Source organism: Pongo pygmaeus, chromosome 3 (assembly GCF_028885625.2).
Source record: "Pongo pygmaeus isolate AG05252 chromosome 3, NHGRI_mPonPyg2-v2.0_pri, whole genome shotgun sequence".
NCBI classification, from domain to species: domain Eukaryota; kingdom Metazoa; phylum Chordata; class Mammalia; order Primates; family Hominidae; genus Pongo; species Pongo pygmaeus.
The window spans coordinates 92,678,989-92,704,982 of record NC_072376.2 but is presented as its reverse complement, the minus strand read 5'-3'; the positions used below and the strand labels follow the sequence as shown (position 1 = coordinate 92,704,982).

The following is a 25,994-nucleotide window of genomic DNA, read 5'->3' as shown; positions in this document are numbered from 1 at the left end:
TGGGCAGCAGGCAAGAAAAACCTGGTGAGTGGTTACACCTGTGTGTACATTTATGGGCATTTTTAATGTCTATATTAGGTTTTCTTATGTTTCAATTTCCTCAAATCTCTGCCAAGTCTTAGTTATCTTTACATATTTAGGAACAAGGCAAAGAGAACCTAATTATATGGGCATGTGTGCCCGAGTGCTGGTGGGATTTTTTGGTGGTGAGCTGGTCTTCATGCCCAAGGACTACTATATTCCAGAATGGGAGGTCTGTGCTCTGGGCACCAACTTCAATACCAGCTGTCCATGTTCAATCCAGGCAGTCACTTTATCTGAAGACATGAACCCTCCAATATTTTGCCTAAATAATGTTCGCTGGTAGATATCTTGTTCACCATGCGAATCATAGGATTGTTGCGACCTCTGTCTATAGATTTCTAATGTCCTTGTTTTTCAACTCATGATTCACTTATGCTTTTCATCATACCTGGCATTCCTGAGTCTTGAACCTCTCCAGGCAGCAAAGAAGATCACCTCCTCCCAGACTCTGGCCACTCTATCCTGCACCTTCCAATACCTCTCTCAAAACTGCTTTCTGCCTGCCAGAAAATTGCAAAAATTGTCAACCACTAACGGTCACCTCACATTATCTTCATTATGAAGTGTTTATATATTTTTTAAACCTTGAAACTCAGGGGTCTGAGATGGTAAAGGACATAACAACACGTGATCAGTATGCTATCTTGAACCAATAATCTTCTCAGACCTTTAAAGCAACTATAAAGCTAAAATGCTAATAAATTACTAAATGGAAATGTGAAAATCACGCTTGCAAGATGATGATGATGATGATGATTATTATTATTTGAGACAGGGTCTCATTCTGTCACCCAGGCTGGAGTGTAGTGGTGAGATCTCGGCTCACCACTACCTCCACCTCCCAGGCTCAAGAGATTCTCCTGCCTCGGCCTTCTGAGTAGCTGAGATTACAGGCACGCGCCAACAAGCCTGGCTAATTTTTGTATTTTTAGTAGAGATGGGGTTTCACCATGTTGGCCAGGCTGGTCTCGAACTCCTGACCTCAAATGATCCACCCACCTCAGCCTCCCAAAGTGCTGGGATTACAGGCATGAGCCACCATGCCAGGCCACAAGATTATTTTTAAGAGATAATTTGAAGAATGGGTATATGAAAAAAATTAAATTATTTAAAGCATTTGAGAAGCTTGTTAAAATTTACATTACCATGCCACACTACTAATTAAATTAGGGGTTATAAGACAGGATACATAAACACTAAAATTTAAGAAGAAATAAAAGAATGATAAATGAGAACTCATGTCTTAGTTTGAATATTCATAAAGGGATTTTAAATATCTCTACCTGAATACTCAGAGAAAACTCTGTTGCTTATTAAAAACCAAAATGTTTGTGATACGCAAGTCTCAGTAAACAAAAGCATGATCTTTTCCAATATGTTTTATGATTCTAAAAGCTTTCCTTAAATATAAAAAAAAGGGATTGAGTTCTCACTGCTTACTTGACAGCTCTGCAGAATAATAGGAGAGTGCACATTATGTCAATCATACGAAATGTGATGATGTTGCAGTTTCTATGAGACTTACTCAAGGTTTTGGTTGACTCTCCAAGTCAGGCATGTTAATAACCTGTGACAATTTTAGTTTCTACTCTGCTCTCAATCCCTATGCAAACATCAGGGGCTGCTTTAAACATTCAAAGTACAAATGCATCATCATGGCCATCTGTTTTTACTCCCATTTCTCATGATGTCTCTGACTTAACTAATGCAAACATCATTTTAAAAGTAATCATCATCAGAGTAGTGTGAATTGTTTTAAGTTAAATTCACATCTCTGAAGATGACTAATGGAAAACATCAATGCGGACGGATGTTTTCATTTGGGGAAATGTATTATATCCCTTCAAACAAATCCCATAATCTACCCCCACAATTTCTACTGCTTAACAAAGTAATCAAGTAAAATATAATAATTTAATTGTATTATTTTTTCAACTTACTGTACCACATTGTTCTCATTCAGCTTGGTTTGACATCCCATTTAATGTTAACTCTATTAACAATAGTAGCTTTAGCTCCAAAAGGCATTGAATTTCTATCATCTAAAATAAACCAACCGTCAGACTATTTTCTAAGTCTTTACCCAAATAGCAGTATGTTAACCTAACTTAGCTAGTTCTATACAGGACACCCATGGCCTTTGCAAACCTAAGAGAGCAATAAATTATCTGAAGAAATTCTAAAAGTAATACTCTTCTCTTGCTCAGAAATGGCAGTAGCCAGAAAAAACTAATTTGGATTCACATGTCCAATAATTTATGGGTTGGGTGGATATCAAGATGAACAAATAGGGAATGAAATGAATACCTGAGGGCCTGTTGGTCCTAACAGAATGATGTAATTGATTGAAAGATACCAAGAGAGGCAGGCAAAGGCTACATGTTCCTTTAATGTAAGTAAAGGATTCAGGTTGCAACATTTTACTACATAAACCAAATATGACCTGGCAGCACTCTGAGGCAGAGGTCAGGCTTCCCTGCCTCTAGGCCCCATAAAACATTCACTACCAGGCTAATGTCTCTTTGGGGTGAAGATCTACTGTAGCCTTCAGGAAATTATCTTTATATTTCTACTGGTGGATTTATACTTTCATTCCCATCAACTGTTCCAAACTCAAGTAATGTGCCTACCTGCCAGTAGCTACAAGTTACAAGGTAACAATCTTAGCACATACCCTAGTGTTTATTATAGGACCTAGTGAAAGTCAGCTTCCCAGGAACAATTTTCTACAAACCAGACTCAGGCTTTAGATTTAATGGAATCTAATCTTTCACTGAATAATTATCGGCTCAGTGTTGTCAATCTTAAATTGAGCTCCATCTTGCCAATAGCATAGTTTGTTTAGAGTAATGTGTGAAGGTAAGGAGAAGACTGAATTAATCTAACTCATCTATCATTGTAACTTCCATTTAATTGTGTAAAACAGCCAAAAGAGGAAAGGAAATGAATCTATTATGTTGTCAAAAGATTCAAAGGAAACTTTAAATCAAGCATTAAGAAACTTAAGTGAATGTAGTTATTTTCAGTAGATAATACCATACTGTATACTAGACAAAACTGTTTCACTTATCAGTACTGAATAATATAAAAATCTTTCCTACATTGAGAAAATAAGCTCAATTAATTTTTAATAAGCTCTTATAATGTACTCAATTGCACTGATAGACCCCTATATTTTGAGCTGAATTCTGTCCTCTCAAAATTCATGTGTTTGTTGATGTCCTAACCCCAAAATGTGACTGTACTTGGAGATAGGACATTCAAAGAAGTAATTAAGATTAAATAAAGTCGTAAGGGTTGGCCCTAATCCACTCTGACTGGTAGTCTCATAACAAGAGAAAATTTCGACACACAAAGAGATATCAGGTATGTGCTTGCACAGAGGAAAGACCACCTGAGGACACAGCAAGGAAGGAGGCAGCCATCCATCTGCGAGCCAGTGAGAGAGGCCTCGAAAGGACCAACCCTGCTCATACCTTGATCTTGGACTTCCAGCCTCCAAAACAGTAAGAAAATACATTTCTGTTGTTTAAGCCACCCAATCTGTGAGATTTTGTTGGCAGCCCTAGCAAGCTAATACCACCCTTATTCACTCAACCGATATTATCTGAATGTGATCATAGGCTGGATGGCTGCTACCTGCTGGGCTGGGTACAAAATTGTTGAGAGGCCGCTCCTCTCACACACTCAAATGCTATGTCTCTCTCTGTCTCTCACACACACACACACACACACGATATTAATCCATTATTTTTAAAATTCTTGCCTAACTCTGCTTCAGCAATGATGTACTTCAGTATAAAGTAGTGTTCTGATTATATTTATTTCATTAAGTTGAAAATAATATTTTAACAACTAGGATTTTATTATACTCATCAGTTTTTAAAATCTCTTTTAATGTGAAATATAGATCTATGGACAAACTTTGACATATATGAACATCTCAAATATTCAGAAATATTGTATTTCTGAATTCCAGAGTTTAAAAAGAACTCTTCATGTAAATCTTGTATGCTTTCCTGCAACCTAACCTAACCTAACCATCAGTGCACAAAGATATTTAGTATTTTTAATATTTCCCTAGTATTTCATTTGTTTCAGGTATTCCTTTACCACTTTAAATATTACTAGTACTTTGATTTAGAGCTTCTTTGGAACAAATAATATTCTTCCAAGCATTTCTCTTCAGGGATTCTAAGCAATGTGATATTAAGTGAGCACAGTTATTACTTCTGTGCAGTCATCCATCTGCAATGAAAACTTTTTGATGTATTAATCTTCTGAATTCATGGTGCCTCGATTATATTTGGCACATATGTCAATGCATTTATTAATAGCACTTTTTGAAAAGGAAAACTTTTCAATTCTCTTTCCTTCTTTGGTATCAAAGACATATATAGGCTGGTAAAATTAACAGTTCGCAGTTATATGAGGTATCTTGTTTTGTTTTGTTTACCCCTGGCTTTAGTCATTAATCCTCCACTGAGTTTTTTCAGTCAATTTAACACTGTTATAAGCAATCTCAAAATAATGCTTGGAAAAACACTGTGCCAATATAGATTACTTTGCTCCACTGCCTTACTGCATAGCTTTTCCAAGAAGACAGGACACTTAGGCAGAGGAAGAGAGAAATTAGTGGAGTACAAAATAAGTAATTTGAGCTATTTCCCATTAGGTAGCTCAATTAGTGACAATGAATTTCATCTTGTGAATTAGATAACTTTCTAGCTTTGAGAAAGAAGTTGTACATTTTGGTGAGAAAATAATATTTATAAATATTAAATAAAATTAAACATAAAGTACTTAAGGAGATTATGGACCTTTCTGGCTTCAGAAAATTAATTTCTTAAAGTGTTCTTTTTATGTTTTGGCATTCTTAGAAATGATACAAAACAGTCATGAAAAATTCAGGAATTAATTATATGGATAGTAAAATGGAAAATATTAATAAATTATTCATTATAATTCTAGAAAACTGAGAAAATATAAATATAACATAATCATAATTTAAAATGTTTTTTAAGAAGGAAATTCTTGAATGTATTAAGCATATAATTCCCTTTGACAAAATTGTTAAGTGATGTCCAGCTATTATGTGTTTTAGAAATAAACCCTCTAAGCCTTGAAGTCAAAAAAAAAATGAAATTCCATCAAGAATCAGACTTGACTAATTGTTAATATCAATAGTTAATAAAGAAATAAGAAAAGATAGACTGAAGGTTGAGATAATTAAGAAAATAGTTCTGTTATTTATAAACAACTAATAAGTGATTAACAATAAAATTTAAAATGAAATGATATCAATGTGAAAATTTAGAGCAAAATAATTTCTAAGAAAAGCAAGATTTTTAGTTGTACTTACACATATAATATTTCATCTCTATCCACAAAACAAAGAACTTCTTTGGTGAACATGGTGATTCAAATAATAGTCACATTGAAGCACAAAAGTGAGCGAAAACTCTCCATGCCATTATTGAAACTTTGCCTAAAAATCAAAACGAAATACAGAAATGCATGTAGTACATGCATTTGGCTTGTTGGGATACAAGACCATCCGCAAAAGGATTTGGTATAATTTGTAAAGTGTGGCAGAAGAAGATGTAGAACACCTGTCTTGACCTTAATCTCCAAGAAGTACATTAACTACTTTGCCTGACGCTTTTAATTAGGTTCTGCCCATGAGGAGGCAGGAGATTAGATGGCCACTTGGGATATTTCTGTCCCAAGATCTATAACTACCTCATCATCTGGAGCACCAAGCACTTTCATTTAGAAAAATGTTTGGTAAGTTTCTATATTGCATATGTCATAATTTCATTAGGATATTCTTTTTCTAAAACCCTGCAATTTGAATCCTAAGAATTATTTGAAGCTGAAAATAAAGTATTATACCTGTTGAAATTGAGTTCAGAGATGTGTTTTTTTTTTATTATGTTCAATGTCACTAACACCTAAACACAGCAGAAAACTCTGTGCTCTCAGCCTTAAGTACTGGTGATTGTACCAATTTTCAGAGAGGATCTAGATCTCTTAGTAAGAAAAGAAAAAAGAACTTTTCTAAGCATTTATGTTAAAAGAAAATTTAAGGTTTAATAGAGTTAGTGGCATAACAGAGTTGGTGGCATTTTCAATGTCATATGTATAAGAAAATACAAATGGATATTTACCACTAAATAGTATTATATTAAATAGCATCCCAAAGATAGACTCAAATAACCATATAATTAATTTTAACACCTTCAGAAAACTTCTCAAACTTACTATTGTATAAATAGGATGATGATTATAGTTTGTGATCAGATGAATACTAGCAGGAACTAGGCATTCTTAAATGCTAAGTAATACTGAATCAGCAGTCAACCATATAGCTCCTAAGATTTTCTGACACTTTCACCACCAGACACAACCCAGCTGCTGTCATGTACCATGGAGTGCACTAAAGGTGAATAAAGAGGTTGCCCAGAAGAAAACTCACTTTATTTGACTGGGGAGAAATAAAGTCTGCAATATTGCCACAAAGTGGGGTAATCTGAGCAGAGAGAATGCATTGACAATGTACAACATACAGATCTGTTCTACAGACTGCTGATTGCTGGTGCCTAAAACATGGTGGTGGGAGTGCCAGTGAGTGAGGCTGCACAGATCCACAAATGCTAGATCATATAAAGCCTTGTGTGCCATGCTAAGGAGCTTGAATTTATCTCTAAAAGCCAGTGGTATAATTGCATTAGAGAAATGTCTTGGTACAATTTGCACTATTAAAAGATTAAACTGGCCAGAGTATAGAAAACTGACTAGGAAAGCGGGGAAGGGGATGGGGTGGGAGGATTATGTTAAAATTTAAAGCAAGAAGACTGTTAGTAAAACTGCAATTGTTGGCCGGGCATGGTGGCTCACACCCATAATCTTAGCACTTTGGGAGGCTGAGGCAGGCAGATCACCTTAGGTCAGGAGTTTCAGACCAGCCTGGCCAAAATGGTGAAACCCCATCTCTACTAAACATACAAAAATTAGCAGGGCATGGTGGCGCATGCCTGTAGTCCCAGCTACACAGGAGGCTGAGGCAGGGGAACCGCTTGAATCCAGGAGGCGGAGGTTGCAGTGAGCTGAGATCACGCCACTGCACTCCATCCTGGGTGACAGAGCAAGACTCTGTCTTAAAAAAAAAAACAAACAAAAAGCAAAAACAAAAACAAAGAAACACTACAATTGTTAATCACATAAGAGAGGGTAAGTGCCTACTTATAAAAGGAGTAGGTAAAAAATATTACAAGTAGAATCAACAGACCTTGGTGAATAGTTTCGTTGATTGAGGTTATGTAAAAAAAAATTCCTGAACCATGATGCTTACTTAATCTTTTATTGAATTGCAAAATCCTTTGCAAATCTGAAAAGCCACGATCCATAAAAATGCACACATAAAATACCACATTTTGATGAGCTGACTGATCTCCTGAGAAACTATTATTAAATTTCTGGGTTAAGAGTCATTTGAAAGTTTTCTTTCAAATTTCTATCTTGAGTGACTAAATAGATTGTAATGCTACCAGGTGAGAAATGTAATAGAGTTGGTGGCAGAAATTTGGGAAGGAGAAAATCAGTTCAGTCTTATAATGTGATGTTTGAGGTTCCTAATGTAGAAAGTAATGGAGAGAAGACAGCTGTATTTCTGGATCTAGAACTCAAAAGAAGGGTCTAAGCTGGAAAAAAAAAATGGCTTAAAGGCCCAAATAGTATAATAAATGACAGTGAAAAGGATAAGATTTCTTAAGTAGAGGACAGAATTATAGAAGCCGTCAATTAGATGTGGTGGATGCTGTCATGTGCCAACCAGATCTTGCTTACAGAAATGGAAGACTTATTTCAAACATTTCTGAAATTGCTTTTGGCAGATAGTCCTCAACTGTCAGCCTATTGGGAATTTCCTCTGGTTGAAGAGCATTATCTTGTACAAGTTCTTGCCCCCTTCCTGCATTAAATGGATATATCCAATGATTGCTTGATGCAGGAATAAAAAGTGCTGCCACTTTCCCCTGAACCTCCCCTATACATCCTCTACACACACAAATATGCACAACTGCAGAGTTCCACAGGTGGTTGGCTGAAGCCTTCACTGATTGACGCAACACCTATGCATTTTCCTCTTCCCAGGCCTGCATCCTTCCTCTCTCTTATTCCTCATTGCTCTCAAATGAAGCACTCCCTAATACATGTCAAGCATGCTAATCTCCATCTCAAAATCTTCCTCCTGGCCACTCCAGCATGCAACATAAACATCAAAGGGAGAGACACCATTTCAAACTTTCAGGCAGAGTGAAATAATAAAAGACCTGAAAGTTTTTAAAGATGCCAACTCAACACCACATACACACATCTTTAGCATACAATGCCAACTCAATTATTTATTACTATAATAAGCCATATGAACTACATCAAAGAAAATCATATGATTTCAATAGATGCCAACAAATTATGTATAACAAAATTCATCTTCTATTCTTGAATTTTGAAACTTTTAGTAGCACAGAAGTACATATTTGCTTAATCTGATAAAAATATATGACTCAAAACAAATAAGCATACTATGCTTAATGATGATACTTTAAATGTTTTTTTTAAATATACTTTAAGGGTGGAGCCAAGATGGCCGAATAGGAACAGCTCTGGTCTACAGCTCCCAGCGTGAGCGACACAGAAGACGGGTGATTTCTGCATTTCCATCTGAGATACCGGGTTCATCTCACTAGGGAGTGCCAGACAGTGGGTGCAGGACAGTGGGTGCAGCTCACCATGCACGAGCCGAAGCAGGGTAAGGCATTGCCTCACTTGGGAAGTGCAAGGGGTCAGGGAGTTCCCTTTCCTAGTCAAAGAAAGGAGTGACAGACGGCACCTGGAAAATCGGGTCACTCCCACCCTAATACTGCGCTTTTCCAACGGGCTTAAAAAACGGCACACCAGGAGATTATATCCCGCACCTGGCTCGGAGGGTCCTACACCCACAGAGTCTCGCTGATTGCTAGCACAGCAGTCTGAGATCAAACTGCAAGGCGGCAGCCAGGCTGGGGGAGGGGCGCCTGCCATTGCCCAGGTTTGATTAGGTAAACAAAGCAGCCAGGAAGCTTGAACTGGGTGGAGCCCACCACAGCTCAAGGAGGCCTGCCTGCCTCTGTAGGCTCCACCTCTGGGGGCAGGGCACAGACAAACAAAAAGACAGCAGTAACCTCTGCAGACTTAAATGTCCCTGTCTGACAGCTTTGAAGAGAGCAGTGATTCTCCCAGCATGCAGCTGGAGATCTGAGAACGGGCAGACTGCCTCCTCAAGTGGGTCCCTGACCCCTGACCCCCGAGCAGCCTAACTGGGAGGCACCCCCCTGTAGGGGAAGACTGACACCTCACACGGCTGGGTACTCCTCTGAAACAAAACTTCCAGAGGAACGATCAGGCAGCAGCATTTGCAGTACACCAAGATCCACTGTCCTACAGCCACCACTGTTCTGCAGCCACTGCTGCTGATACCCAGGCAAACAGGGTCTGGAGTGGATCTCTAGCAAACTCCAACAGACCTGCAGTTGAGGGTCCTGTCTGTTAGAAGGAAAACTAACAAACAGAAAGGACATCCACACCAAAAACCCTTCTGTACGTCACCATCATCAAAGACCAAAAGTAGATAAACTCACACAGATGGGGAAAAAACAGAGCAGAAAAACTGGAAACTCTGAAAAGCAGAGCGCCTCTCCTCCTCCAAAGGAACGCAGCTCCTCACCAGCAACAGAACAAAGCTGGATGGAGAATGACTTTGACGAGTTGAGAGAAGAAGGCTTCAGACGATCAAACTACTCCAAGCTACAGGAGGAAATTCAAACCAATGGCAAAGAAGTTAAAAACTGTGAAACAAAATTAGACGAATGGATAACCACAATAACCAATGCAGAGAAGTCCTTAAAGGAGCTGATGGAGCTGAAAGCCAAGGCTCGAGAACTACGTGAAGAATGCAGAAGCCTCAGGAGCCGATGCCATCAACTGGAAGAAAGGGTATCAGTGATGGAAGACGAAATGAATGAAATGAAGCAAGAAGGGAAGTTTAGAGAAAAAAGAATAAAAAGAAATGAACAAAGCCTCCAAGAAATATGGGACTATGCGAAAAGACCAAATCTACATCTGATTGGGGTACCTGAAAATGACAGGGAGAATGGAACCAAGTTGGAAAACACTCTGCAGGATATTATCCAGGAGAACTTCCCCAATCTTGCAAGGCAGGCCAACATTCAGATTCAGGAAATACAGAGAACGCCACAAAGATACTCCTCGAGAAGAGCAACTCCAAGACACATAATTGTCAGATTCACCAAAGTTGAAATGAAGGAAAAAATGTTAAGGGCAGCCAGAGAGAAAGGTCGGGTTACCCAAAAAGGGAAGCCCATCAGACTAACAGCAGATCTCTCGGCAGAAACTCTACAAGCCAGAAGAGAGAGGGGGCGAATATTCAACATTCTTAAAGAAAAGAATTTTCAACCCAGAATTTCATATCCAGCCAAAGTGAGTTCTTAGAGACCAACAAAGAGACTTAGACTCCCACACAATGATAGTGGGAGACTTTACTACCCCACTGTCAATATTAGACAGATATTTACAAGACAGAAAATTAACAAGGATATTCAGGACTTGAACTCGGCTCTGGACCAAGCAGACCTAATAGATGTCTACAAAATTATCCACCCAAATCAACAGAATATACATTCTTCTTAGAACCACATAACACTTATACTAAAATTGACCACATAATTGGAAGTAAAACACTCCTCAGCAAATGCAAAAGAATGGAAATCATGACAAACAGTCTCTCAGACCACAGTGCAATTAAATTAGAACTCAGGATTAAGAAACTCACTCAAAACCACACAACTACATGGAAACTGAACAACCTACTCCTGAATGACTACTGGGTAAATAATGAAATTAAGGCAGAAATAAATAAGTTCTTTGAAACCAATGAGAAAAAAGACACAACATACCAGAATCTCTGGGACACAGCTAAAGCAGTGTTTAGAGGGAAATTTACAGTACTAAATGCCCACATGAGAAAATCAACACCCTAACATCACAATTAAAAGTCAACTGGAGGAACAAGAGCAAATTCAAAAACTAGCAGAAGACAAGAAATAACTAAGATCAGAGCAGAACTGAAGGAGATAGAGACTCGAAAAACCCTTCAAAAAATCAATGAATCCAGGAGGTGGTTTTCTGAAAAGGCTAACAAAATAGATAGACTAGTAGCCAGACAAACAAAGAAGAAAAGAGAGAAGAATCAAATAGACACAATAAAAAATGATCAAGGGGAGATCACCACCGATCCCACAGAAATAGAAACTACCATTGGAGAATACTATAAACACCTCTAAGCAAATAAACTAGAAAATCTAGAAGAAATGGATAAATTCCTGGACACATACACACTCTCAAGACTAAACCAGGAGAGGTCGAATCCCTGAATAGACCAATAACAAGTTCTGAAATTGAGACAGTAATTAATAGCCTACCAAACAAAAAAAGCCCAGGACCAGATGGATTCACAGCCGAATTCTCCCAGGGATACAAAGAGGAGCTGGTACCATTCCTTCTGAAACTATTCCAAACAATAGAAAGAGAGGGACTCCTACCTAACTCATTTTATGAGGCCAGCATCACCCTGATACTAAAACCTGGCAGAGACAACAACAAAAAAAATTTCAGGCCAGTATCCCTTGAACATTGATGTGAAAATCTTCAACAAAATACTGGGAAACTGAATCCAGCAGCACATCAAAAAGCCTATCCACCACGATCAAGTCACCTTCTTCCGTGGGATGCAAGGCTGGTTCAACATACGCAAGTCAATAAACGTAATCCATCACATAAACAGAACCAATGACAAAAACCACATGATTATCTCAATAGTTGCAGAAAAGACCTTCGATAAAATTCAAAACCCCTTCATGCAAAAAGCACTCAATAAGCTAGGTATTGATGGAACATATCTCAAAATAATAAGAGCTATTTATGAAAAACCCACAGCCAATATCATACTGAATGGGCAAAAGCTGGAAGCATTTCATTTGAAAACCAGCACAAGACAAGGATGCCCTCTCTCACCACTCCTATTCAACATAGTATTGGAAGTTCTGGCCAGGGCAGTCAGGCAAGAGAAAGAAATAAAGGGTATTCAAATAGGAAGAGAGGAAGTCAAATTGTCTCTGTTTGCAGATGACATGATTGTATATTTAGAAAACCCCATTGTCTCAGCCCAAAATTTCTTTAAGCTGATAAGCAACTGCAGCAAAGTCTCAGGATAGAAAGTCGATGTGCAAAAATCACAAGCATTCCTATACACCAGTAATAGACAAACAGAGAGCCAAATCGTGAGTGAACTCCCATTCAGAATTGCTACAAAGAGAATGAAATACCTAGGAATCCAACTTACAAGAGAAGTGAAGGACCTCTTCAAGGAGAACGACAAACCACTGCTCAAGGAAACAAGAGAGGACACAAAGAAATGGAAAAACATTCCATGCTCATGGATAGGAAGAATCAATATTGTGAAAATGGCCACACTGTCCACAGTAGTTTATATATTCAATGCTATTTCCATCAAGCTACCGTTGAGTTTCTTCAGAGAATTAGAAAAAACTACTTTAAATTTTATATGAAACCAAAAAAGAGCCTGTATAGCCAAGACAATGCTAAGCAAAAAGAACAAAGCTGGAGGCATCAGGCTACCTGACTTCAAACTATACTACAAGGCTACAGTAACCAAAACAGCATGGTACTGGTACCAAAACAGAGATCTAGATCAATGGAACAGAACGGAGCCCTCAGAAATAATGCCGCATATCTACAACCATCTGATCTTTGACAAACGTGACAAAAAGAACAAATGGGGAAAGGATTCCCTATTTAATAAATGTTGCTGGGAAAACTGGCTAGCCATATGTAGAAAGCTGAAACTGGATCCCTTCCTTACACCTTATACAAAAATTAATTCAAGATGGATTAAAGACTTACATGTTAGACCTAAAACCATAAAAACCCTAGAAGAAAACCTAGGCAATACCATTCAGGACATAGGCATGGGCAAGAACTTCATGTCTAAAACACCAAAAGCAATGGCAACAAAAGCCAAAACTGACAAATGGGATCTAATTAAACTAAAGATCTTCTGCACAGCAAAAGAAACTACCATCAGAGTGAAGAGGCAACCTACAAAATGGGAGAAAATTTTCGCAACCTACTCATCTGACAAAGGGCTAATATCCAGAATCTACAATGAACTCAAACAAATTTACATGAAAACAACAAACAACCCCATCAAAAAGTGGGCGAAGGATATGAACAGACACTTCTCAAAAGAAGACATTTATGCAGCCAAAAAACACATGACAAAATGTTAGAATGGCCATCATTAAAAAGTCAGGAAACAACAGGTGCTGGAGAGGATGTGGAGAAATAGGAACACTTTTACACTGTTGGTGGGACTGTAAACTAGTTAAACCATTGTGGAAGTCAGTGTGGCAATTCCTCAGGGATCTAGAACTAGAAATACCATTTGACCCAGCCATCCCATTACTGGGTATATACCCAAAGGATTATAAATCATGCTGCTATGAAGACACATGCACACGGATGTTTATTGTGGCACTATTCACAATAGCAAAGACTTGGAACCAACCCAAATGTCCAGCAACGATAGACTGGATTAAGAAAATGTGGCAAATATACACCATGGAATACTATGCAGCCATAAAAAATGATGAGTTCATGTCCTTTGTAGGGACATGGATGAAACTGGAAACCATCATTCTCAGCAACTATCGCAAGGACAAAAAACCAAACACCACCATGTTCTCACTCATAGGTGGGAATTGAACAATGAGAACACATGGACACAGGAAGGGGAACATCACACACCAGGGACTGTTGTGGGGTGAGGGGAGGGGGGAGGGATAGCATTAGGAGATATACCTAATGCTAAATGACGAGTTAATGGGTGCAGCACACCAACATGGCACATGTATACATATGTAACAAACCTGCACATTGTGCACATGGTACCCTAAAACTTAAAGTATAATAACAATAAAATTTAAAAAATAAAATAAAATAAAATATACTCTAAGTTCTGAGATACATGTGCAGAATGTGCAGGTTTGTTACATAGGTATACATGTGCCATGGTGGTTTGCTCCATGCATCAACCCATTATCTACATTAGGTATTTTTCCTAACACTATCCCTCTCCTTTCCCCCAACCCCTGACAGGACTCGGTGTATGACATTCCCCTCCCTGTGTCCATGTGTTCTCACGGTTCAACTCCCACTTATGAGTGAGAATAGGTGGTGTTCAGTTTCTGTTACTGTGTTAGTTTGCTGAGAATGATAGTTTCCAGCTTCATCCATGTCCCTGCAAAGGGCATGAACTCATTCTTTTTTATGGCTGCATAGTATTCCATTGTGTATATGTGCCACATTTTCTTTATCAACTCTATCATTGTTGGGCATCTGGGTTGGTTCCAAGTCTATGCTATTGTAAATAGTGCTGCAATAAACATATGTGTGCATGTGTCTTTATAGTAGAATGATTTATAATCCTTTGGGTATATACCCAGTAATGGGATTGCTGGGTCAAATGGTATTTCTGGTTCTAGATCCTTGAGGAATTGCCACACTGTCTTCAACAACGGTTGAACTAATTTACACTCCCACTAACAATATAAAAGCATTCCTATTTCTCCACATCCTCTCCAGCATCTGTTGTTTCCTGACTTCTTAATGGATCGCCATTCTAACTGGCATTAGATGTTATCTCATTGTGGTTTCGATTTGCATTTCTCTAATGACCAATGATAATGAGCTTTTTTTCATCTTTGTTGGCAGCATAAATGTCTTCTTTTGAGAAGTATCTGTTTATATCCTTCACCCACTTTTTGATGGGGTTGTTTTTCCTTGTAAATTTGTTTAAGTTCCTTGTAGATTCTGGATAATAACCCTTTGTCAGATGAGTAGATTGCTATAAATTTCCCTCTACACACTGCTTTGAATGTGTCCCTGAGATGCTGGTATGTTGTGTCTTTATTCTCGAACATCTTTATTTCTGCCTTCATTTCGTTATGTACCCAGTAGTCATTCAGGAGCAGGTTGTTCAGTTTCTATGTAGTTGAGTGGTTTTGAGAGAGTTTCTTAATCCTGAGTTCTAGTTTGATTGCACTGTGGTCTGAGAGACAGTTTTTTGTAATTTCTGTTCTTTTACATTTGCTGAGGAGTGCTTTACTTCCAACTATGTGGTCAATTTTGGAATAGGTGTGGTGTGGTGCTGAAAAAAATGTATATTCTGTTGATTTGGGGTGGAGAGTTCTGTAGGTGTCTGTTAGGTCCGCTTGGTGCAGAGCTGAGTTCAATTCCTGGGTATCCGTGTTAACTTTCTGTCTTGTTGATCTGTCTAATGTTGACAGTGGGGTGTTAAAGTCTCCCATTATTATTTTGTGGGAGTCTAGGTCTCTTTGTAGGTCACTCAGGACTTGCTTTATGAATCTGGGTGCTCCTGTATTGGGTGCATATATATTTAGGAGAGTTAGCTATTCTTGTTGCATTGATCCCTTTACCATTATGTAATGCCCTTCTTTGTCTTTGATGATCTTTGTTAGTCTAAAGTCTGTTTTATCAGAGAGTAGGATTGCAACTCCTGCATTGTTTTGCCTCCCATTTGCTTGGTAAATATTCCTCCATCCCTTTATTTTGAGCCTGTGTGTGTCTTTGCACATGAGTAGGTTCTCCTGAATACAGCACACTGATGGGTCTTGACTCTTTATCCAATTTGCCAGTCTGTGTCTTTTAATTGGGTCATTTAGCCCATTTACATTTAAGGTTAATATTATTATGTGTGAATTTAACCCTGTCATTATGATGCTAGCTGGTTATTTTGCACATTAGCTGATACAGTTTCTTCAGAGCGTTGATGGTCTTTACATTTTGGTACGTTGTTGCAGTGGCTGGTAATGGTTTTTCCTTTCCATATTTAGTGCAGCCTCCAGGAGCTCTTGTAAGGCAGGCCTGGTGGTGACAAAATCTCTCAGCATTTGCTTGTCTCTAAAGGATTTTATTTCCCCTTCAATTATGAAGCTTAGTTTGGCTGGATATGCAATTCTGGGTTGAAAACTCTTTTCTTTAAGAATATTGAATGTTGGCCCCCACTCTCTTCTGGCTTGCAGGGTTTTCTGCAGAGAGATCCGCTGTTACTCCAATGGACTTCTTGTTGTGGGTAACCTGACCTTTCTCTCTGGCTGCCCTTAACATTTTTTCCTTCATTTCAACCATGGAGAATCTGATGATTGTGTGTCTTGGGGTTGTTCTTCTCAAGGAGTATCTTAGTGGTGTTCTCTGTATTTCCTAAATTTGAATGTTGCCCTGTCTTGCTAGGTTGGGGAAGTTATCCTGGATAATATCCTGAAGTGTTTTCCAACTTGGTTCCATTCTCCCCGTCACTTTCAGGTACATCAGTCAAACATTGGTTTGGTCTTTTCACATAGTCCCATATTTCGTGGAGACTTTGTTCATTCCTTTACATTTTTTTTTCTCTCATCTTGTCTTCACACTTTATTTTGATTAAGTTGATCTTCCATCTCTGATATCCTTTCTTCCACCTGATTGATTCAGCTATTGATACTTGTGGATGCTTCATGAAGTTGTCGTGCTGTGTTTTTCAGCTCCATCAGGTTATTTATGATCTTCTCTAAATTGGTTATTCTAGTTAGCCATTCCTGTAACCCTTTATCAAGGTTCTTAGCTTCCTTGCACTGGGTTAGAATACGCTCCTTTAGCTTGGAGGAGTTTGTTATTACCCACCTTCTGAAGACTACTTCTGTCTATTTGTCAAATTCATTCTTTGTCTAGTTTTGTTCCCTTGCTGGCAAGGAGTTGTGATTCTTTAGAGGAGAAGAGGCATTCTGGTTTTTGGAATTTTCAGCATTTTTGCTCTGTTTTTTTCCTCATCTTTGTTTTTTTTTTAATCTTCTGTTGATCTTTGATGCTGATGACCTTCAGATGGGGTTTTTGCGTGGGCGTCCTTTTTGTTGATGTTGATGTTATTGATTTCTGTTTGTTAGCTTTCCTTCTATCAGTCAGGCCCCTCTGCTGCAGGTGTGCTGGAGTTTGCTGAAGGTCCACCCCAGACCCTGTTTGCCTGAGTATCACCAGAGGAGGCTACAGAGCAGCAAAGATTGCTGCCTGCTCCTTCCTCTGGAAGCATTGTCCCAGAGGGGCACCCGCCAGATGCCAGCCGGAGCTCTCCTGTATGAGGTGTTTGTCGATCCCTGCTGGGAGGTGTCTCCCTGTCAGGAGGCACAGGGGTCAGGGACCCACTTGAGGAGGCAGTCTGTCCCTTAGCAGAGCTCGAGCACTGTGCTGGGAGATCTGCTGCTCTTTTCAGAGCTGGCAGGCAGGAAGGTTTAAGTCTGTTGAAGCTGTGCCCACAGCCTCCCCTTCTCCCAGGTGCTCTGTCCCAGGGAGATGGGAGTTTTATCTATAAGCCCCTGATGGGGGCTGCTGCCTTTCTTTCAGAGATGCCCTGCCCAGAGAGGAGGAATCTACAGAGACAGCTTAACTACAGCAGCTTTGCAGAGCTGTGGGAGGTTCTGCCCAGTTCGAACTTCCCGGCAGCTTTGTTTATACTGTGAGAAGAAAACCACTTACTCAAGCCTCAGTAATGGTGGATGCCCTTCACCCCACCAAGCTCGAGTGTCCCAGGTCGACTTCAGACTACTGTGATGGCAGCAAGAACTTCCCGCCAGTGGATCTTAGCTTGCTGGGCAGCTGGGCTCTGTGGAAGTGGGACCTGCTGAGCAAGACCACGTGGCTCCCTAGCTTCAGCCCCCTTTCCAGGGGAGTGAATGGTTCTGTCTCACTGGCATTCCAGGTACCACTGGGGTATGAAAAAACTCCTGCAGCTAGCTTGGTGTCTGCCCAAACAGCCGCCCAGTTTTGTGCTTGAAACCCAGGGCCCTGGTATTGTAGGCACCCGAGGGAATCTCCTGCTCTGCAGGCTGGGAAAACCGTGGGAAAAGCATAGTATCTGGGCCGTATAGCACCATCCCTCATGTCACAGTCCCTCAGCTTCCCTTGACAAGGGGAGGGAGTTCCCTGAGCCCTTGAGCTTCCCAGGTGAGGTGATGCCCTACCCTGCTTCTGCAAGCCCTCTGTGGGCTGCACCCACTGTCTAACCAGTCCCAGTGAGATGAGCTTGGTACCTCAGTTGGAAATGCAGAAATCACCTGCCTTCTGCGTTGGTCTCCCTGGGAGCTGCAGACTGGAGCTCTTCCTATTTGGCCATCTTGCCCTGAAACCCTAATTGCTTTTTTAGAGTAAGCAACAAACTAAAGATTCCCTCAGTCATGACTATAACTTAATATTGTTCTCAATTTACTAATCAAAACAAAAATAGTAATAGAAATAAGTGATAAATATAGGAAGGGAGAAGACAAATTTAAAATAATTGCAAACAATATAGTGTCTTCACTAGACAACATGAAACATTGGACTGGAAAACTACCCAATATACTAGTAAATTACAAAATTTATATACAAAAATAGGTAGCTTTTTAGGACACTGTTGAATTATTTAAAAAAAGATTCTATTTGAAATAACCATTGCAAAAAAGACCTACATATAAATCCAATAATCAAAAAGACATACTATTGTGCTGTAAATATCGACTGAGGAGCATAAAATAATTAAGGAAATGAGTAGACAAATCACTTTCTTGTATGGAATAACTTAATACATTTACCAATTCTATTTCTCTCTCTTACTAGTACAATATAAGTTAAAATACCTAGAAGAGTTTCAAATTGTACATAAGGATTGTAAATTACAATTGAGAAAAAAGGAGAAAAGCCTAGACATTTCTAAGAATAAAAGTTGTAATAATTAAATCAGCTTGTTAAATGGATTTTAAAAACAGACAGATGAATAGAACAGGAGAGAGTCAAAAATGAAACCAAGTTCAGATGGGAATTTATTTTATGGCAAAGGTAACATTCAAACTAGTAGAGAAAGAAAAAGTTACTCAAATTGTCTTAGAAAAATCAGACAACCTTAATCCTCACAAATAGATGAAATATGTAAGCACATACATGTTGGTAGAAGAAAAATAAATGTATATTGTAAGAGTTGGGATGACATTTGGAAGCTGGACATGAAACAGATAAGCAAGAGTAGCCTCCCTGCCATTCCTCCGACACATTAGGCCCCCTGGAAACTCAAGGCCTTTGCATTTACCAAAGGGTTTTCCTAGACTTCTTTCATCAACCCTGCACCATACAGCCTCATGACTTGCTCACTTCCTTCACGTTTTTATTCAAATGTTATCTTAGTGAGGTCTGTGGTCTCAAATTGCAACCCACACTAATCTCACCCCTCTATTCTGTTTCCTTGCATTAATCTTTCTACTTTAGCACTTGCCACCATCTAACATATTCCATATTATTGTACTTATTTATCTTGTTTATCATCTAACTTCCCCAATGAGACTGCAAGCTTCATAAAAGCAAAGATGCTTTTTCTGTTTTGTTCACTTCTCAATGCCTACAGGACTGCCTAAGACATACTAAACGCTCAAAATATATTTTATGAGTAAGAAAAGAACAAAGGGTCAAAGAAATAAGAAAGAAACCTAAAGAAAATGGTGTAAGTGAAGCCCAAAAAAGAACAACAACAATAGTGCTATAAGCTGTAGAGAAGCCTAGTTAGACAAGTAGACAAAAGTGCCCATTAAAATAAAAATTACAATATTATTAATCACTTTGGCAGGACCAGTTTGGGAAGGAATTCTCCATGGGTCTCTTGCATTTCTACACAGGATAGTAGCAGAGATACTGTCTTTTGTTCCAGACTATCTTTTCAAGGATGTCTGTATAGTGACCAGCCTTGGAATAAGTATCTTATAACTTTGGTAGATGGAGATAGTGTCTCCCCTCTGGAGCAAAGGACAGGCATGTTTGCTGCCCTTTATTAAAATTTTGGGCTTTCCATCTCTCAGGATCCCTCTCCTGCAATGTGACTCAGTAAGCATACAGGGTATCAGCTCATGCTCATTGTGTTCCCTTATGGAAATTGGGGCTCAGAGAACAGGCACAAAACCTGTTGAGACTCTGGCTGCTGCTATTTCTGTGAATAGTAAATTGACCTTCATCTCTAACTCAGGAGTCTTGGTCTCCTGCCAACATTCACTACACTATGGCAGGCTAGCTTATTAGTAGTGGGCAAGTAGGTAAAATCTCAGACTTTTTCCAGTTCTAGAGAGATAAATGGCAAAAAAACAGGACTTTGTATGTATACATCAGCACTAGCAATGATATAGTCATTCAATTCCACTCAATACAATATGAAATAACACCTTAGAAACATTGCCTCAAATTCCCTTTCATCTAGATGATATTTAGTTGTATAATATTTATGTAGGATAATTCACTATAGTCATTTATCTGGTTATCATCTAACTCTTAGCCACAAGCAATATCGATACTCTGGCTAGCCCTGTGTCCCATCAGAAAAATTAGGGATACATGCAGCAGAACTTACCAGACTACATGAATACAAAACAGCTGTTCAAGCAATTCCTTCAAATCGTGAGTAAAAAAAAATGCTTATTTTTTATGTCACTTTGATTTTAATATTATTGTTATTAAACAGAAGCAATAGCTGACTGTTACAAGACCCAAAATATCAACACCTTCAATGTGATAAAAGTTTATTTCTCCCTTATGTCACATGCTAGAGGGAGGCAATGCAGGGGACAAAAGACAGCTCTGCTGCACAAAATTACCCAAGGACAAAAGGTCATATTATATTTTTCTCTATTTTCCCCCCAAAATCATCTTTATCTCTTGTTCCAAGATAGCTTAATACCTTACCTATGTTTCAAAAAACTTAGTATGGAGAAAGGGAGGCAGAAAGGGAGGCAATACACTTTACTTTTAAATCCCACATTTTGGCCAGGCACGGTGGCTCACACCTGTAATCCCAGCACTTTGGGAGGCCAAGGCGGGTGGATCATGAGGTCAGGAGATCGAGACCATCCTGGCTAACACGGTGAAACCCCGTCTCTACTAAAAAATACAAAAAAAATTAGCCAGGCGTGGTGATGAGTGCCTGTAGTCCCAGCTACTCAGGATGCTGAGGCAGGAGAATGGCGTGAACCTGTGAGGTGGAGCTTGCAGTGAGCCGAGATCACGCCACTACACTCCAGCCTGGGCAACACAGTGAGACTCCATCTCAAAAAAAAAAGACATCCCACATTTTGTACCCATCAAGTTTCCTCACAGCCCATTTATTAGATATAAGTCAAATGGCCACACCTTGCTTTAAGGGAAGTAAGACAACTTACCATATTTTTGGAAATCCTAACTAAAAATCAGGAGCTACATCACTGTGAAAGCAGGAGAGAATGGAAATTTGCATGCAGTTAACATTCTTTGCCACAGTCTGTCCATGTTGCAACCCAAGTATCTATGCATAGTCTCTCTTACTTACATGGAACATATTTGTCACCTCCACAGAGAGGAAACTTCCAAATCCCATCAATTACTGCACCCAGCTGAAAGTCCCTCTCATCTGGTGATGTGTAGCTCTTTACATTAAAGATAGATATGAGGTCTCATGGTTTGACAACCTATAAACTAAAATAAAAGTTAATATTTCCCCAGCATACACAATACTCAAGGCTTGTAAAGAAATTGGATATGGCCATCTAAACTGCCCCTCATGAGCAAAAGGGGAATTGATAGACACGTGGTAGTCCCTGGACCGTGGCATTAATCACATCCCACTAGGTAGGAATTACAAATATTCCCTGATCAACCATGGAGTTAAGTCCCTTGGTTAGGCCCATCTGGAAGTCTCTGATTCAAAGCCCTCTTTGCTCAACCCTCTGCAAGGTGCTTTTCTATCTTGTGTCCTCCCTTGCCATGAATCAAGTAGACATTACTGAAATCATTCTTCTTGGGAGATTGCAATGTTTTTGTAGCCTGATTTTTGCTGGTCCAAGTTTGGCAGCCTAGAGATTTCCTTAGAGGTTGAACAATTACAGGCTTTTTCAGGCCATGTTGTTGTTCTTTACCCATACAATTCCCTCAAAAACTTAGTAAGCTTGTAGGCAATTTGTTTTGGATTAGTTCCATATGTTAAGTAACTATAGCCAAAGATCTAATTTGAACGTAGTGTTCAAACCTAAAGATGCTTGTCTTTCCTTATTACCCTGTATGCTTGCTCACCCCCTCTCTGGATGGAAGATACATTCAGGCTATCTGAGCCATTCTGTTTGGGTGGGAAAGCAATACCCTTAATTTTATTTTGCCTCTGGTCTGGCTCCCAAATCTGGCAGGGCATTGAGCTTATCTCCTACTAAGGCAGTGGCTTTGAAGCCACCAATTATAATTCCTTTGGTTTGAAGTACAGGAAAAGTTGCCTTTTTCAACCCTTAAAGTCCTCAAATTATAGTACTCTCAGTGAAATTATTTTGCTAACCCAGCATAAAAAACCCTTCTTAACAGAACTGTATTCCTTTCCACCTCCACTTGCATACTAGCTAACTCTAGACTACCTTCATCTCTTTAAAAAGATTTCACTAAAAGAGCAAGAAGCAGTCAACACATTGAGATTCTGCTGCTTTCCTATGATTTTCCCTAATGTTTGGTCTCAGCTTGTGGAGTGCCTTCTAAGATATTACAACTGATAATTATACCAGTGCTTTGCCTCAGCATCCTTAAGGATCAATCAGCTTTTCTGACTCCAATATCTATGTCTCCTCCTCCCGCCTACCAAATACTAAATATAATACATCACATATCTAGGTTATACCTCTTTATGCACCCAAATTGTGGCACCAAGTTCTGTCTTAGGATGTAGGTTTGGCAGAGACTCAATTACAGTTCATAAAGAAAACAGAGGTTTAGTGCTTGTTCATTATATTCTGAAAATGGTAGTCCAGGGCTCTCACAGGGGATGCAGGCTCTTCATATATCACATAATTTTGTCATCTCTAAGGTATTGCTCTTATCTACGTGGTGGAATATGACTCATCACCACTTTTAAACACCACTGTTTAAAAGTGCTTAAAATACACTTTTTAAAGCAGCAGGATGAGGAAAGGGCAGCAAAAGACATAACATTTCCTCGTTTTGAAGATATGTTTGGAAGCTGCACAAATCACCTCCAAAGGAGCTTGGTAAATGTAGTCCTTACTCCATAGCCACAGGTCCTGCTACAAAACAAGAGTCCTTTCATTAAGGGAGAAGGGAAGAATGGGTATCAGACAGCAAAAAGTATTTTTTCTACAATTTTAAGAAAGAGACTTCTTATTTTAATCTAATATGCTGGGGTATTGTGAACCAATATTTGTAATAACAATAAGAATTAAGTTGAATAGAGCATTATTTTAACAACACCCGCTGCTCTAATGATGTTTATAGAATATTTTTAACATCCAAAATACAAATTTTAATATAAATAAATGTAAATTTACAGCTTATCTTTTGTATTAATGCCTGATATGTAACAGGCATTTGGTAAATAGTTGTTGAATGAAATAATGAACTGACCAGTTAAAAAAATTGTATCGAGCACTTGCTATGACACTATAAATGTGTCACACATTGAAGAGACTTTTTTTAAGTATGACATATGACCTCAAACAGAAGAGGTTGACAGCATTTTTACCTGATGATACTGGTTATAAAATTCCCAATGAGTGTAGAGAAAATAAAGCTTTTCCAAATTAAATTGTTGTCTTAATGTAATATTATAACTTCAAATAATTTTTAATTGGGTATCCTCTTTTTAACTTGCTTGAAAGAAAAAGTTACTCTGAGAGCAAATAAATTAATTACTACTTATTTATAAAATTTTATATTGTACAAAGTTGGTAGCCAAATACTCCATACTTAAGATTTTAGTAAAAAAATATTACATGTGACCTATAATTATTTGCTTAAAATTGGATTTTTTAAGTAATTTAAATCAGTGACAACCAAGTGAACTATTTATTTGCAAACATTAAAGCCATTTGTGCTTTTATTTGAAGAATAAAATATTCAATTTTAGTTTTGAGAAACTGAGAAAAGCAGAACTTGAAGTGTCACTTTTTTTAAGGTAAAGTATTCTTTCTATTTTCCCACAAATGTTTCTCTTTCTTGTTTTTTCATTCTTAGGAGCAGAATTTAGCTATCACCACAGATCATGTTCAGGAATACACAGCTGTACATACTGAGATATTTAGAAGGTGGTTTATGAATTAAGAGAAATGTATCATCTATACACATAAAGTGCTTGTTTTAATTACTCAAGTACAGGGTACCTCCACGGTTTCCAAAATATAACACCTTAGGATAAATCATGTAACTTCAGCCTTTTATGAATCTTTTTTTTTCCTCTGTGGTTTTTCATAGGTAGGAACAGATAAGTTCAGAAAAATAACTTTTCAGTATCTGCCATGCCACACCAAGAACAGGTATCTTTTAAAGTCTTCTTGATGAGAGTAAATCTTTGTTCTCTGAGAGTGAACAAAGTCAATCAGTGCTCTATCAGGAATATAAGATGAGTAAAGAAGGTGAGAGGTATTTTTAATTAAAAATAAACATTGATGAAAATATTCTGGAAAAGATGGGAAGCTAAGAATACTTATTCCCCTCCCTCCAACTCTAGATTCCTATTACCATGCACAGAAAGTATATTAAAAATAGAGTGTAGGCCGGGCGCGGTGGCTCATGCCTGTAATCCCAGCACTTTGGGAGGCCGAGGCAGGCGGATCACGAGGTTAGGAGATCGAGACCGTCCTGGCTAACACAAAAAACCCCGTCTCTACTAAAAATACAAAAAATTAGCCAGGTGTGGTGGTGGGCGCCTGTAGTCCCAGCTACTCTGGAGGCTGAGGCAGGAGAATGGTGTGAACCTGGGAGGCGGAGCTTGCAGTGAGCCGAGATTGCGCCACTGCACTCCAGCCTGGGCGACAGAGTGAGACTCCGTCTCAAAAAAAAATACAGTGTAAATTGCATGTGAACTTCTGCTAAAAAGACTGTCTTTTAGAAATAGCATAAATAAAACAAATGAAAGGGCCGGGCATGGTTGCTCACGCCTGTAATCCCAGCACTTTGGGAGGCCAAGACAGGTGTATCACAAGATCAGGAGTTCGAGACCAGCCTGATCAACATGGTGAAACCCCGTCTCTACTAAAAAATACAAAAATTAGCCAGGCATGGTGGCGCGTGCCTGTAATCCCAGCTACTCAGGAGGCTGAGGCAGGAGAATCACTTGAACCCTGGAGGGGGAGGTTGCAGTGAGCTGAGATGGCACCATTTCACTCCAGCCTGGGTGACACAGCAAGACTCCCTTTCAAAAAAAAAACAAAAAATGAAAGAACTAAGTGTTGACTCCTAATATTTTGCAATCATAAAATAGTTTCCATTTTGATTTTCTTTCAGATTTTCCTATCTATAAGTGAGACTATTACATTAACTTATTCAAAAAATACTTACTGTGTTATTTTTGTGAACCAGGTGGGCCTTGTTCTTCAGAAAATGTCCCTATCCTTGTAGAGCTTACAATGAATTGGCATAGAGAACAACAAACTCTTCTGTGAAAGTAGCACAGTATCACAGGAAGTAGAGGAAAGCCATCCAGGACCATGTTGGCATCCTGCAGCCCCAACACTCACTATCAGAACAAGCCACTCCCAAAACAGAATAATTTTTATAGCCACATATCAATGGCATTCAATGGCTACTGAGCTGCCAGCTGCAGAGTTTGAACAATAGGGTTAATGGGCAGTGACCCCGAAGGTGAAGAGGCTTCTCTGTGATCTCCTAGTTTGACAATGCCTCAGGAAGAC

The 25,994-nt window shown here is 38.9% G+C and overlaps 1 protein-coding gene across 2 annotated transcripts in view; it reads right to left on the bottom strand.

Moving 5' to 3' along the window:
• CFAP299 (cilia and flagella associated protein 299) overlaps positions 1-25,994 on the bottom strand; it is a 702,620-nt gene that overhangs the window by 534,026 nt on the left and 142,600 nt on the right. The window lies entirely within an intron of this gene.